The following is a 15,389-nucleotide window of genomic DNA, read 5'->3' on the forward strand; positions in this document are numbered from 1 at the left end:
GGCGGCCCGATGAAGTAGGCAGCTCCAACTTCCTAGTCGGTGAGGCCGGCTCGGTTGCGGTGGCTACCAGCGACAGGGAAGTAGAGATGTCGCGATGGTCGACGGCTACGAGGAAGCAGCGCCGGGGCTCTGGACGGGTCCAAAGTTGGTGCCGCTCCGGCACCGTGAACAACAACGGGGGTGAATCGACTACGGTACGGTTCATGCGGCCGTCATCGAGGCAACTCCAGCAACACGGAGTAAGAGGCACACGACCCAATGCACGACGACAAATGGACAGCGTCTCCGGGATTAGAGAGGAGGGCGGCTGTGAAATTGGTGCGGTGGGGGGCGCCATGGAGGAGGGGCTGAGGTTTCGCGGCTCGGGAGAAGGGAGCTTCCGGGGAGAAGGTGATTTGGCGCCCACGAGGTATGAATGGGGAATTGGGAGGGGGAACCATGTCTTACAGACGCATTTGTCTGAAATGTGTGTGTGTGTGTGTTGGGGGGGGGGGAGGGGTTATAGTTCTACCCCTGCCTTTAGGCTTCTCGGCTTGGGTCTATGTACTGAGGGTCGGGGATAGTAGAGTAACTTTGCTTCTCCCAAATAGTGGGCGCGAGCGATTTTGGGCGAGGAGGGCATGTTTTGAAATATAGTGGGCGCGAGCAATTTCGGGCGAGGAGGGCGTGTTTTGATATATAGTGGGCTCGAGGGATTTCGGGCGAGGAGAGCGTGTTTTGAAATAGTGGGCGCGAGCTATTTCGGGCGAGGAGAGGGTGTTTTGTCGACCATGGTTTATGAATTATTCGGCACATGTCATTTCGGCCGAGGAGAAGGCGCGCTTGGATGAAGTTACAAACCTACCCTCGATGTACAATGGGCCAATTGATGCGTGTCCCACATAGGCCGGTAATTTCGCGTCTCCCATTTATTTGCTCGGGCGAATTCCAGCGAGAAGAGGGTCTTTAACGGTTTGTTCAAATTTTGGGAGAACAAGCATCCACGTCTACCTTACCAAGTCGATTTGAATCAAATTTTGAAATATTAGCTTGCCACTTCTTTTTTAGATGGAGAGATGATGCTCGGGAGTAATGTGTTTTTACATGTTCGTTGCTAGCGATTTACTATATGACAAATAGTTGACCCACTCAAAAACGGGAATCAAACCCAAAATGAAATATCTTGATTCAATGAAATAGCTCGTTCACCAGGTCAAAATAGTGAACTAAATCCAAAATTAAACACCTCAATCGAGTAGCATGTTGTACAGTATTATAGTACTCCATGAACATGTTGAGAGTCAAATTAATGAACTTGTTTGATATACGCATATCTCCGTTCATGTGTGGATTGCAGACAACATGTTCTCCAATTTAAATATTTGAATGCAAGTTTATATCAAAACATGGTTTATATCAGTCTTTGATGCATAAAACGTGACCTCCCCCTCTCCCGGACTCCTGCTCTCTCTCTCTCTCGTCGACAATCTTCAATTCTGTCGCACGCATCCAACACACAAACCTTATTGGTCCCTCTCCCTCTCTCTCCGTCTATCTCTCTCTCTCTCGCTCTCTCTTTGTGTGTGTTTGTGTGTGTGTGTGGGGGGGGTCTTTCTAGTTCGCATGCATATATACTCCATCTATAGGTCTCTCTCGCACACTATGTATGATTCTCTAGTCCAAGCTAAATATCTTGGGTGCACTCATCGTACGCACACAAATTCCTTGGCTCGTTGCCCGTAACTCTCTCATGCACCACTCTGTCGTCTCGGAGCTCTTCCCCCCTCTCTCTCAAACTCTCCATCTACCTGGGTCACACATACACATGCATATCTCACTCGCACTCAATAGACCCATCTAAAACTTTATCTCTCTCCCTTGTTCTCTCTCCATCTCACACGCACACACACACACACACAATCTCATGCCTAGCCAAGTATGATGGTCTCTCACTCAAATGTAGGCACACGCAGTCTCTCCTATATGTATATGACTAGCTAATCTTAGTCTCCACAAACATGTGCATGGTCTATCTCGATTTCTCTCAGGGCATCTTTCTATCTCGCACGCACCTCCCTCGATCTCCCACCCATATAAGTCCCCTCACGATCTCGAGGGGATCTCTCTATCACAAACCGAGGGGATCTCTCTACCACAAACACACCCTCTCTCCCTCCCCATGTGTCCATGCATGTTCTCCACGTGTCCCTCTCGACCTTTGTTCCTTGTTGGCCAGACCTCTATTGGACATGTGCTATAGGGGTGTCTCTCTCCGTTGAAAACAATCACGCACTAGCTATCTTCGTGTATCTACTCACCCCGCTTTTCTATCTCGGAGATGCATGCGTGATATGTTTGCATAAGAAACGAAAAGACACACACTCTCTCTAATTTATCGTTTGTTGTCCCTTTCTCTTTCACACACATACTCCTTTTGCACACTCACTCATTCTCCTTCACACGCACTTGATCTCTCTCGACTTAGGCACTCTCTTTGGTCCATAGCATATAGATTTATTGAAAAGTCAAACATCACAAAGTTTGACCATGTACTGGAGAAAAACATTTACATCTAGAATGACAAACATATACCATTAGATTCATCATGAGATGTAGTTTCATATGATGTATCTTTGGTATTGTAGATATAAATAACATTTGCGTAAACCTGATCAATGTTTCCAAAGTTCGACTTCTAAATATTATTACATGCACTGCATTATCGAGCGGATGGAATATCTCTTCCCCCCTCTCAGCTACCTGACGCACCACTCAGCCTTATTGGGGCTCCTCTATCTCTCTCAAACTTTATATCTCCCTGGTTCATACATACACATGTCTCGCTCATGCTACATATAGACCCATCCAACACTCTCCGCCCTTGTTCTCTCTCTCTATGTGACACGCACCCCCCTAAGTACCATAATCCCTCACTCCATCATAGGCGCATGCACTCCACCCTAAGTATGATTATCTCTCACTAGCCATCAGGAACACACGTATTGTCTCCTTCCATCCATACGTCTATCTCGATATCTCTCGGGGTATCTTCTATCGTGCACACACCTTGTCACTCGATCTCCGACCCATGTAGTCCCATCACGACCTCCGAGGGATCTCTCCATCACAAACATACACTCTCTCCTCCCCTTGTCTGCATTTTCTCCGTAAGTCTCTCTCGACCTCTCTCCCTTGCTTGTCAGACCCCTATTGGCCACATGCTAGGGGTCTTTCTCTCTCGGTTGCAAACAACCACACACTATCTCCTCACCTTGCTTCCGTTGTCGAAGATGCATGTGTGATATGTTTGCATAAGACACACACGCCTTTTCTCTACTTTTATCGTGCGTTGTCCATGTCTCTTTCACACACACACACACACACACACACACACACACACACACACACTTTTTTCACTCACTCTTTCTATTTCACACACACTCTCTCTCACTCTCTCTCTAGTTAGGGACTCTCTCACGTCCATAAGCATATGGATGTTTTGAAAAGTCAAACCTCAGAAAAGTTTGACCAGGTATATGTGGAGAAAAACATTTACATCTGGAACGATCATTAGATTCATCACAACATGTACTTACTTCATACTATCATTTATCTTTGGTATTGTAGATATAAGTAATTTCTTTATAAACTTGGTCAAAGTTTCAAAAGTTTGACTTTAAAAAAATGTTGGCACTACATTATCGAACAGAGGGAGTAGCTCTTTCTCTCTCTATGCTATCTCTCACGGCCCTCCCCTCTCACTCGAACTCTCTATACCGACAGATTATATGCTCACCGTGTCAGCGTATAGCTCCGTATATTGTTTAGTTGACTGGTCAACCAGTCCACATGCTGCCTTGTCAGCTCGTGTTCTCTATCTTCGTGTGCTGGCCCATGTGGCAGTGGGTGAAAATAAGTAAACTAGAGGCCCATCTGACACACGGTGAAGTAAACAAAGTTGAAACCACTCGGGGTAGCATCCCACACGCTACTAAATTGAGGGCACATTGAGGACACACTTCTTCCGTGTGAAGGACGCACTCGCGCACAATTCACCACTGCGCGGCGGCATGCACAGAAGGACGCACTCGCGCGCACCCAACAGGCCAGCACACAACACAGACCAGCACACGTGTACACTGGCATCGCCGCTGGTTGATATGGACGGCGAGGCAGCCTACAAGCGGAGGCGGCTCGAGCCAAAACCGCATCCGGCGAGCCTGGACTTCATCAGCAGCCTCCCCGACGACATGCTGCTCGTCATCATCGGCCTCCTCCCCACCAAATCTGCATGCGGACCGCCATGCTCTCCCGGCAGTGGCACCCCCTTTGGCGCCGCATGCCCCTCAACCTCAGCGTCGACAGCTCCCTCTGCAACAGGGATTGCAAACGCATGGCCGCACTCTCCAAGATCCTTTCATCGCACCCTGGGCCAGCCAGACGCCTTGACATCTGCATGTTCAGTACCAACTGCAAGGTCCAAGCCAAGTTCAACGAGTGGTTCTTATCCCCCGCCCTAGATCAGCTCGAGGAGCTCAGCTTTGAAGCTGGACGATGTCGCTCTCTGCCGCCGTCCACGCTCTGCCTCACGCCAATGCTGCGCCGCACCGGCTTCAGCTCCTGCTATCTTCCCCATATTAATGCCGCGCCCGCCCTTCTTCTCCCTCAACTCAAGCAGCTCGACCTCTTCGATGTTGGCATCTCGAAGCAGGCTATGGAGCACCTGCTCCGTAGCTGTACTGCGCTCGATTACCTTCATCTTGAGCAGATCCACGGGTTCATTAGCCTCCACATCGCCTGGACGAATCTCCGATGGATTTTTGTGTCTTGCTGGCCCCGCAACAAGACATCAATTGGGAAGAGATCACTCCAACTGTTCCACGTTATGGTCATTGAGAATCCGCCTTTCCTTGAGAGATTGCTTGTATCTGATCTAGAAGGTCCAAAAAGAATCAGGGTCATTGATGCGCCGAAATTGACAGCGTTGGTGTACTTGTCTGCCAAATTCTCCGAACTCTTTATTGGATCCGTAATCGTTCAGGTACATCACTCATCTTCTTCTCCGTCTTCTTGAAATTCACATTTTAAAATTTCTTCTTAATGTATTTACGATCGTCTTCCAGAAAATGATTCCCACAAGCTTGACCCAGTCTATACGCACAGTGAAGATCTTGGCAATAAAATCTATCGGCTCCAATCTGGATCAAGTTGTTGGATTCCTTACTGTTGCGAAACACAATAATTTCAAAATTTTCCTATGCACACGCAAGATCATGGTGACGCATAGCAACGAGAGGGGAGAGTGTCGTCCACGTACCCTCGTAGACTGTAAGCGGAAGCGTTATGAGAACGTGGTTGATGTAGTTGTACGTATTCACGATCCGGCCGATCCAAGTACCGAATGTACGGCACCTCCGAGTTCAGCACACGTTCAGCTCGGTGACGTCCGACGAACTCCGATCCAGCAAAGCTTCGAGGGAGAGTTCCGTCAGCACGACGACGTGATGATGGTGATGATGATGCTACCGACGCAGGGCTTTGCCTAAGCACCGCTACGATATGACCGAGGTGGATTATGGTGGAGGGGGGCACCGCACACGGCTAAAAGATCAACTGATCAACTTGTGTCTCCATGGGGTGCCCCCTCCCACGTATATAAAGGAGTGGAGGCGGGGGAGGGCCGGCCCTCTACTACGGTGCGCCCTGGGGAGTCCTACTCCCACTGGGAGTAGGATCCCCCCTTCCATGTAGTAGGAGTAGGAGAGAAGGAAAGGGAAAAGAGAAGAGAAGGAAGGTGGGGGTGCCGCCCCTCCCCTTAGTCCAATTTGGACTAGGCCTTGGGGGTCGCGTAGCCTCCCCTCTCTCTTTTCCCTAAAGCCCAATAAGGCCCATATACTCCCGGCGAATTCCCGTAACTCTCCGGTACTTCGATAAATACCCGAACCACTCAGAACCTTTCTGATGTCCAACTATAGCCTTCCAATATATCGATCTTTACTTCTCGAACATTTTGAGACTCCTCATCATGTCCCCGATCTCATCCGGGACTCCGAGCAACCTTCGGTACATCAAAACACATAAACTCATAATACCGATCGTCACCGAATGTTAAGCGTGCGGACCCTACGGGTTCGAGAACTATGTAGACATGACCAAGACTCATCTCCAGTCAATAACCAATAGCAGAACCTGGATGCTCATATTGGCCCCTACATATTCTATGAAGATCTTTACCAGTCAAACCGCACAATGGTATACGTTGTTCCCTTTGTCATCGGTATGTTACTTGCCCGAGATTCGATCGTCGGTATCTCAATACCTAGTTCAATCTCGTTACTAGAAAGTCTCTTTACTCGTTCCATAATGCATCATCCCGCAACTAACTCATTAGTCACATTGCTTGCAAGGCTTATAGTGATGTGCGTTACCGAGAGTGCCAGAGATACCTCTCCGACAATCGGAGTGACAAATCCTAATCTCGATCTATGCCAACTCAACAAGTACCATCGGAGACACCTGGAGAGCACCTTTATAATCACCCAGTTACGTTGTGACGTTTGGTAGCACACAAAGTGTTCCTCCGGTATTCGGGAGTTGCATAATCTCATAGTCAGAGGAACATGTATAAGTCATGAAGAAAGAGTAGCAACAAACTAAATGATTGTCGTGCTAAGATAACGGAATGGGTCAAGTCAATCACATCATTGTCTAATTATGTGACCCCGTTAATCAAATGACAACTCATGTCTATGGCTAGGAAACCTAACCATCTTTGATTCAACGAGCTAGTCAAGTAGAGGCATACTAGTGACACTCTGTTTGTCTATGTATTCACACATGTACTAAGTTTCCGGTTAATACAATTCTAGCATGAATAATAAACATTTATCATGATATAAGGAAATAAATAATAACTTTATTATTGCCTCCAGGGCATATTTCCTTTAGTCTCCCACTTGCACTAGAGTCAATAATCTAGTTCACATCTTTATGTGATTAGTTCACATCTCCATGTGACTAATACCCAAAGGGTTTACTAGAGTCAATAATCTAGTTCACATCGCTATGTGATTAACACCCAAAGAGTGATCATGTTTTGCTTGTGAGAGAAGTTTAGCCTACGGGTCTGCAACATTCAGATCCGTATGTATTTCGCAAATTTCTATGTCTACAATGCTCTGCACGGAGCTACTCCAGCTAATTGCTCCCACTTTCAAAATGTATCCAGATCGAGACTTAGAGTCATCTAGATCGATGTAAAAAGCTTGCATTGACGTAACTCTTTACGATGAACTCTTTTATCACCTACATAACCGAGTAATATTTCCTTAGTCCTCTAAGGATAATTTTGACCGCTGTCCAGTGATCTACTCCTAGATCGCTATTGTACTCCCTTGCTAGAAAGATGCTAAGGTATACAATAGGACTGGTAAACAACATAGCATACTTTATAGAACCTATGACTGAGGCATAGGGAATGACTTTTCATTCTTTTTCTATTTTCTGCTGTGGTCAGGTTTTGAGTCTTTACTCAACTTCACACCTTGCAACACAGGCAAGAACTCCTTCTTTGACTGTTCCATTTTGAACTACTTCAAAATCTTGTCAAGGTATGTACTCATTGAAAAAACTTATCAAGCGTCTTGATCTATCTCTATAGATCTTGATGCTCAATGTGTAAGCAGCTTCATCGAGGTCTTTCTTTGAAAAACTCTTTTCAAACACTCCTTTATGCTTTCTAGAAAATTCTACATTATTTCTGATCAACAATATGCCATTCACATATACTTATCAGAAATGTTGTAGTGCTCCCACTCACTTTCATGTAAATACAGGCTTCACCGCAAGTCTGTATAAAACCATATGCTTTGATCACTTTAACAAAGCATATATTCCAACTCCGAGATGCTTGCACCAGTCCATAGATGGATCATTGGAGCTTTCTCACTTTGTTAGCACCTTTAGGATCGACAAAACCTTCTGGTTGCATCATATACAACTCTTCTTTTAAGAAATCCATGAAGGAATACAGTTTTGACATCCATTTGCCAGATTTCATAAAATGCGGCAACTGCTAACATGATTCCGACAGACTTTTAAGCATCGATACGAGTGAGAAAATCTCATTGTAGTTAACACCTTGAACATGTCAAAAACATTTTGCGACAATTCGAGTTTTGTAGATAGTAACACTACTATCAGCATCCATCTTCCTCTTGAAGATCCATTTATTCTTAATGACTCACTGATCATCGGGCAAGTCAATCAAAGTCCATTCTTTGTTCTCATACATGGATCCCATCTCACATTTCATGGCCTCAAGCCATTTCGCGGAATCTGGGCTCATCATCGCTTCCTCATAGTTCGTAGGTTCGTCATGGTAAAGTAACATGACATCCAGAACAGGATTACCGTACCACTCTGGTGCAGATCTCACTCTGGTTGACCTACGAGGTTCGGTAGTAACTTGATCTAAAGTTACATGATCATCATCATTAGCTTCCTCACTAATTGGTGTAGGAATCACAAGAACAAATTTCTGTGATGAACTACTTTCCAATAAGGGAGCAGGTACAATTACCTCATCAAGTTCTACTTTCCTCCCACTCACTTCTTTCGAGAGAAACTCCTTCTCTAGAAAGGATCTACTCTTAGCAACGAATGTCTTGCCTTCGGATCTGTGATAGAAGGTGTACCCAACTGTCTCCTTTGGGTATCCTATGAAGACACATTTCTTCGATTTGGGTTTGAGCTTATCCGGATGAAACTTTTTCACATAAGCATCGCAACCCCAAACTTTAAGAAACGACAACTTTGGTTTCTTGCCAAACCATAGTTCATACGGCGTCGTCTCAACGGATTTAGATGGTGCCCTATTTAACGTGAATGTAGCTGTCTCTAATGCATAACCCCAAAACGATAGTGGTAAATCGGTAAGAGACATCATAGATTGCACCATATCTAATAAAGTACGGCTACTATGTTCGGACACACCATTACGCTGCGGTGTTCCAGGTGGCGTGAGTTGCGAAACTATTCTGCATTGTTTCACATGAAGACCAAACTCGTAACTCAAATATTCTCCTGCACGATCAGATTGTAGAAACTTTATTTTCTTGTTACGATGATTTTCCAGTTCACTCTGAAATTATTTGAACTTTTCAAATGTTTCAAATTTATGTTTCATCAAGAAGATATACCCATATCTTACTCAAATCATCTGTGAAGGTCAGAAAATAACGATACCTGCAGCGAGCCTCAACACTCATCGGACCGCATACATCAGTATGTATTATTTCCAACAAGTCTGTTGCCCGCTCCATTGTTCCAGAGAACAGAGTCTTAGTCATCTTGCCCATGAGGCATGGTTCGCAAGCATCAGCTGATTCATAATCAAGTGATTCCAAAAGCCCATCCACATGGATTTTCTTCATGCACTTTACACCAATATGACCTAAACGGCAGTGCCACAAATAAGTTGCACTCTCATTATTAACTTTGCATCTTTTGGCTTCAATATTATGAGTATGTGTATCACTATGATCGAGATTCAATAAACCATTCACCTTGGGTGTATGACCATTGAAGGTTTTATTCATATAAACAGAACAACAATTATTCTCTGACTTTAAATGAATAACCTTATTGCAATAAACATGATCAAATCATATTCATGCTTAATGCAAACACCAAATAACATTTATTTAGGTTCAACACTAATCCCGAAAGTATAGGGAGTGTGCGATGATGATCATATCAATCTTGGAACGACTTCCAACACACATCGTCACTTCACCCTTAACTAGTCTCTGTTCATTCTGCAACTCCCGTTTCGAGTTACTAATCTCAGCAACTGAACTAGTATCAAATACTGAGGGGTTGCTATAAACACTAGTAAAGTACACATCAATAACATGTATATCGAATATACCTTTGTTCACTTTTCCATCCTTCTTATCCTCCAAATACTTGGGGCAGTAATGCTTCCAGTGACCAGTCCCTTTGCAATAGAAGCACTTAGTCTCAGGCTTAGGTCTAGACTTGGGCTTTTTCACTTGAGCAGCAACTTGCTTCCCGTTCTTCTTGAAGTTCCCCTTCTTTCCTTTGCCCTTTTCTTGAAACTAGTGGTCTTGTCAACCATCAACACTTGATGCTTTTCTTGATTTCTACCTTCGTCGATTTCAGCATCACGAAGAGCTTGGGAATCGTTTCCGTTATCCCTTGCATATTATAGTTCATCACGAAGTTCTAGTAACTTGGTGATAGTGACTAGAGAACTCTGTCAATCATTATCTTATCTGGAAGATTAACTCCCACTTGATTGAAGTGATTCTAGTACTCAGACATTCTGAGCACATGCTCACTAGCTGAGCTATTCTCCTCCATCTTGTAGGCAAAGTGCTTGTCAAAGGTCTCATACCTTTCGACATGGTCATGAGTCTGAAATACTAATTTCAACTCTTGGAACATCTCATATGCTCCGTGGCGTTCAAAACGTCTTTGAAGCCCCGATTCTAAGCCGTAAAGCATGGTGCACTAAACTATCAAGTAGTCATCATATCGAGCTCGCCAAACGTTCATAACGTCTGCATCTGCTCCTACAATCGATCTGTCACCTAGTTGTGCATCAAGGACATAATTCTTCCGTGCAACAATGAGGATAATCCTCAGATCACGGATCCAATCTGCATCATTGCTACTAACATCTTTCAACTTAGTTTTTCTCTAGGAACATATCAAAATAAACGGGGATCTACATCGCGAGCTATTGATCTACAACATAGGTATGCAAATACTATCAAGACTAAGTTCATGATAAATTAAAGTTCAATTAATCATATTACTTAAGAACTCCCACTTAGATAGACATCCATCTAGTCATCTAAATGATCACGTGATCCAAATCAACTCAACCATGTCCGATCATCACGTGAGATGGAGTAGTTTTCAATGGTGAACATCACTATGTTGATCATATCTATTATATGATTCACGCTCGACCTTTCGGTCTCTAGTGTTCCGAGGCCATATCTGCATATGCTAGGCTCGTCAAGTTTATTCCGAGTATTCTGCGTGTGCAAAACTGGCTTGCACCCATTGTATGTGAACGTAGAGCTTATCACACCCGATCATCACGTGGTGTGCTACCTCTTGAGCACCGCGTTGGATTTCCTTGAAGAGGAAAGGATGATGAAGCAAAGTAGCGTAAGTATTTCCCTTAGTTTTTGAGAACCAAGGTATCAATCCAGTAGGAGGTTGCGCGTGCGTCCCTAGTACCTGTACAAAACAAATAACTCCTCGCAACCAATGCGATAAGGGGTTGTCAATCCCTTCACAGTCACTTACGAGAGTGAGATCTGATAGATATGATAAGATAATATTTTTGGTATTTTTGTGATAAAGATGCAAAGTAAAATAAAAGCAAAGTAAAAAGCAAAGGAAGTAACTAAGTATTGGAAGATTAATATGTTTCACTAGTGGCTTCTCTCAAGAGCATAAGTATTTTACGGTGGGTGAACGAATTACTGTTGAGCAATTGACAGAATTGAGCATAGTTATGAGAATATCTAGGTATGATCATGTATATAGGCATCACGTCCGAGACAAGTAGACCGACTCCTGCCTGCATCTACTACTATTACTCCACTCATTGACCGCTATCCAACATGCATCTAGAGTATTAAGTTCATGGAAACAGAGTAACGCCTTAAGAAAGATGATATGATGTAGAGGGATAAATTCATGCAATATGTTAAAAACCCCATCTTGTTATCCTGGATGGCAATAATACAATACGTGCCTTGCTGCCCCTACTGTCACTGGAAAAGGACACCGCAAGATTGAACCCAAAGCTAAGCACTTCTCCCATTGCAAGAAAGATCAATCTAGTAGGACAAACCAAACTGATAATTTGAAGAGACTTGCAAAGATAACCAATCATACATAAAAGAATTCAGAGAAGATTCAAATATTGTTCATAGATAATCTTGATCATAAACCCACAATTCATCGGTCTCAACAAACACACCGCAAAAAGAAGATTACATCGAATAGATCTCCACAAGAGCGGGGAGAACATTGTATTGAGATCCAAAAAGAGAGAAGAAGCCATCTAGCTAATAACTATGGACCCGAAGGTCTGAGGTAATGTAACGCCCCGAGACCGACGTGCCAGGTGTCCTCTAGTTATTTGCTGTTGTTGCGTTGTCTTTGCTTGCGTGTCATGCATTGCATATCATGTCATCATGTGCATTTCATTTGCATATATGTTTGTCTCATGCATCCGAACATTTTCCCTGTTGTCCGTTTTGCAATCCGGCGCTCCTATGTCACCCGGTGCCCCTTTCTACCTCTTTTCGTGTGCGGTGTTAAACGTTTTCAGATTGGACCGAGACTTGTCATGCGGCCTTGGTTTACTACCTGTAGACCGCCTGTCAAGTTTCGTGCCATTTGGACTTCGTTTGATACTCCAACGGTTAACCGAGGGATCGAAAAGGCCTTGTGCGTGTTGTAGCCCAACACCCTTCCAATTTGGCCCAAAACCCACAAAAACCCCCTCCATCATCTCGGTCGTTCGATCATGATCGCGTGGCCGAAAACCGCACCTCATTTGGACTCTCCTAGCTCCCTCTACCTATATATATATGTGGCTCTCCCCGATTTTTCACGCCCTAGCTTCTTCCCACTCCGCCGCCGGACATGTCCGCGCCCGCCGGACGCGTCCAGCCTCCACCTCACCCCGGCCAATCAGGGCTTGCCACGTCAGCTCTGCCGCCGCCTCGTCCAATCGCATGCCGCCACATCGTCCCGGCGCCCCGCCTCTCCATCGCGCGACCCGCCGAGCCCATGGCGGGCCTGTGTGGGCCCATCCCGTCGCCGCCGCCTGCCCGCGGCCTCCCGAGGCACGCGCCGCCCGGCCGCCTCATCATCGCTCCGCCGCGGAGCCACTGCTCCGGCGACCTCGCCCCGCCGGCCCGCCACCGCACCGCCCGCCGGACCCCCCGCCTGCTCCGGCGCCGGCCGGTTCCCGCGTCCCCAGGCTGCCGTCGCCACCCGGTGCGCCGCAACGCCGCCCTGCCGTCCGGCCTCCTCGTCGCCGGCGCACCTCCCCCTCGCCGGCCCCTCTTCTCCGGCGCCACTGTTTCGGCCATGAGCTCCCCGGCGTTCCTCGTTCTGCGTGCCGCCCGATCCGGATCTCAGATCTGAAAATCCCCCCCTCGGTTGACTTTCTCGTCCCTAACCCTAAGTATTTTGCATACTTTGACCTACCATAACTCTGCATCCGTAGCTCCGTTTCGGTCGTGTAGCATATCAAAATGTTCGTCTCAACGAGTACATCATTTCATCTCATTGCATCATTTTCATTTGAGCTCATCTTGATGCTCGAAATGTTGTTGGAAGAGGGCTATGTGAGTAATTTGCCAGATCTGTTTCATCAAATAGATATATTTGTCATTTTTGCCATGTTTAATGTGTGCATGATATGATCCTCAGCTCTACATGTGTTTTGTTATATGTCATGCCATCTTTGCAGAGGTGCTTGCCATGTATTTTTGTGATATGTGTGGTGACTAGCACAAGCTTGCAAAGTAGTGTATTCGGTAATGCTGATTTCAGGGACTTAGAAATTCACTAAGTCCTTGTCCTGATTTTGTTGTTATGCCATATGTTCATGTTGTTTCCTAGTGATCCGTGCCTCTTTTGAGGATGATCGGTAAGGACGATTTGTTAACATTGTGGTGTTTTATCCATTCGTGTCTTTGTTTGCATTTATGGAGCATCCTAGATTGAGTCAATCGAGCTCTACTTTTGCTATTTTGTGAATCCTGACAGATTGTTGACTTGTTAGCGATTTTGCCGAGGATGTTGCTATTGATCCGTGCATGCAATGTTGTTTTTCTTGCCATGTCTAGCTTCTATGCCATGTCTTCTTGATGGGTGTATGCTTATTTTGTCATGCCATGCTCTGTAGTGAGTGCATCGAGCTCGTAAACATGCCTACTCGTTAACTGATTTGCATGCTCCAATTTTTCACTAAGTCTGAGATCTGTTTATGTTTTTGCTATGTTCACATGCTTGCAATTGTATTTTCTGATTCCTTTTGGCTCAAGGTCACTAAGGGACTTTTGTTAAGTGCTTTGAGTATCTTCATGCCATGCCTTACTTTGCCATGTTAAGTTCCTGTAGCATATAGTTTTCATACTCTAAAGATTGCTTCCTGATGATAAATTCGAGACTTGTGTTAATTTCACTAAGTCTGAAACCTGTTATCATTTGCACTTTTGCCATGCTTGTTTGAACCTGTTAATGGATGAATTAGCCGTAGCTCAGTGTTCATCTTTTTTCAAGCATCTTGATTGGATCCCTGCCATGTATTTTGTTGCCATGTTTGAGTGCTGTAGCATATTTATCTTGATGCATTTAGATGGCTACTTGCTGATTATCGCAGACCGGTGCCATATTTGTTTTGCTTGCCATTTCCAAACCGTGCATCCGATTCCGGTGATCTTTATATCGATTTCAACCGAAATCACCTCCTATTTCCAGTGGCACTCTTGGATTTCCAAGTTGAGGCCAGGTTCAATCTTTCCTCTGCAAATCATGCATATGCATCACATACCGCATCCCACATATCATATCATGTTCATGTGTTGGTTGTTTACTATGCTGTGTGCTTCTTTCCGGTGTTGCTTCTTCGGGTTGGTTCCGTAACGTCGCGTTTGTGAGGACCCGTTCGTCTATGTCCGTTTGTCTTCTTCGTGGACTTGTTCTTCTTCCTAGCGGGATTTCAGGCAAGATGACCATACCCTCAAAATGACTTCTATCTTTGCTTGCTAGATGCTCGCTCTTTTGCCATGCCTATGCTGCGATACCTACCACTTGCTTATCATGCCTCCGATATTGTTGAACCAAGCTTCTAACCCACCTTGTCCTAGCAAACTGTTGTTTGGCTATGTTATCGCTTTGCTCAGCCCCTCTTATAGCGTTGTTAGTTGTAGGTGAAGATTGGAGCTTGTTCCATGTTGGAACATGGATATTTTGTTGGGATATGACAATATCTCTTATTTAATTAATGCATCTATATACTTGGTAAAGGGTGGAAGGCTCGGCCTTATGCCTGGTGTTTTGTTCCACTCTTGCCGCCCTAGTTTCCGTCATATTGGTGTTATGTTCCCGGATTTTGCATTCCTTACGCGGTTGGGTTATAATGGGAACCCCTTGACAGTTCTCCTTGAATAAAACTCCTCCAGCAATGCCCAACATTGGTTTTACCATTCGCCACCTAGCCTTTTCTTTTCTCTTGGGAGTCGCACTCCTGAGGGTCATCATTATTTTACCCCCCCCGGGCCAGTGCTCCTCTGAGTGTTGGTCCAAACTAGAGCCCTGTGCACAGCCCCCTCGGGGAAACT

This window comes from Triticum aestivum, chromosome 6A (assembly GCF_018294505.1).
Source record: "Triticum aestivum cultivar Chinese Spring chromosome 6A, IWGSC CS RefSeq v2.1, whole genome shotgun sequence".
NCBI lineage: Eukaryota > Viridiplantae > Streptophyta > Magnoliopsida > Poales > Poaceae > Triticum > Triticum aestivum.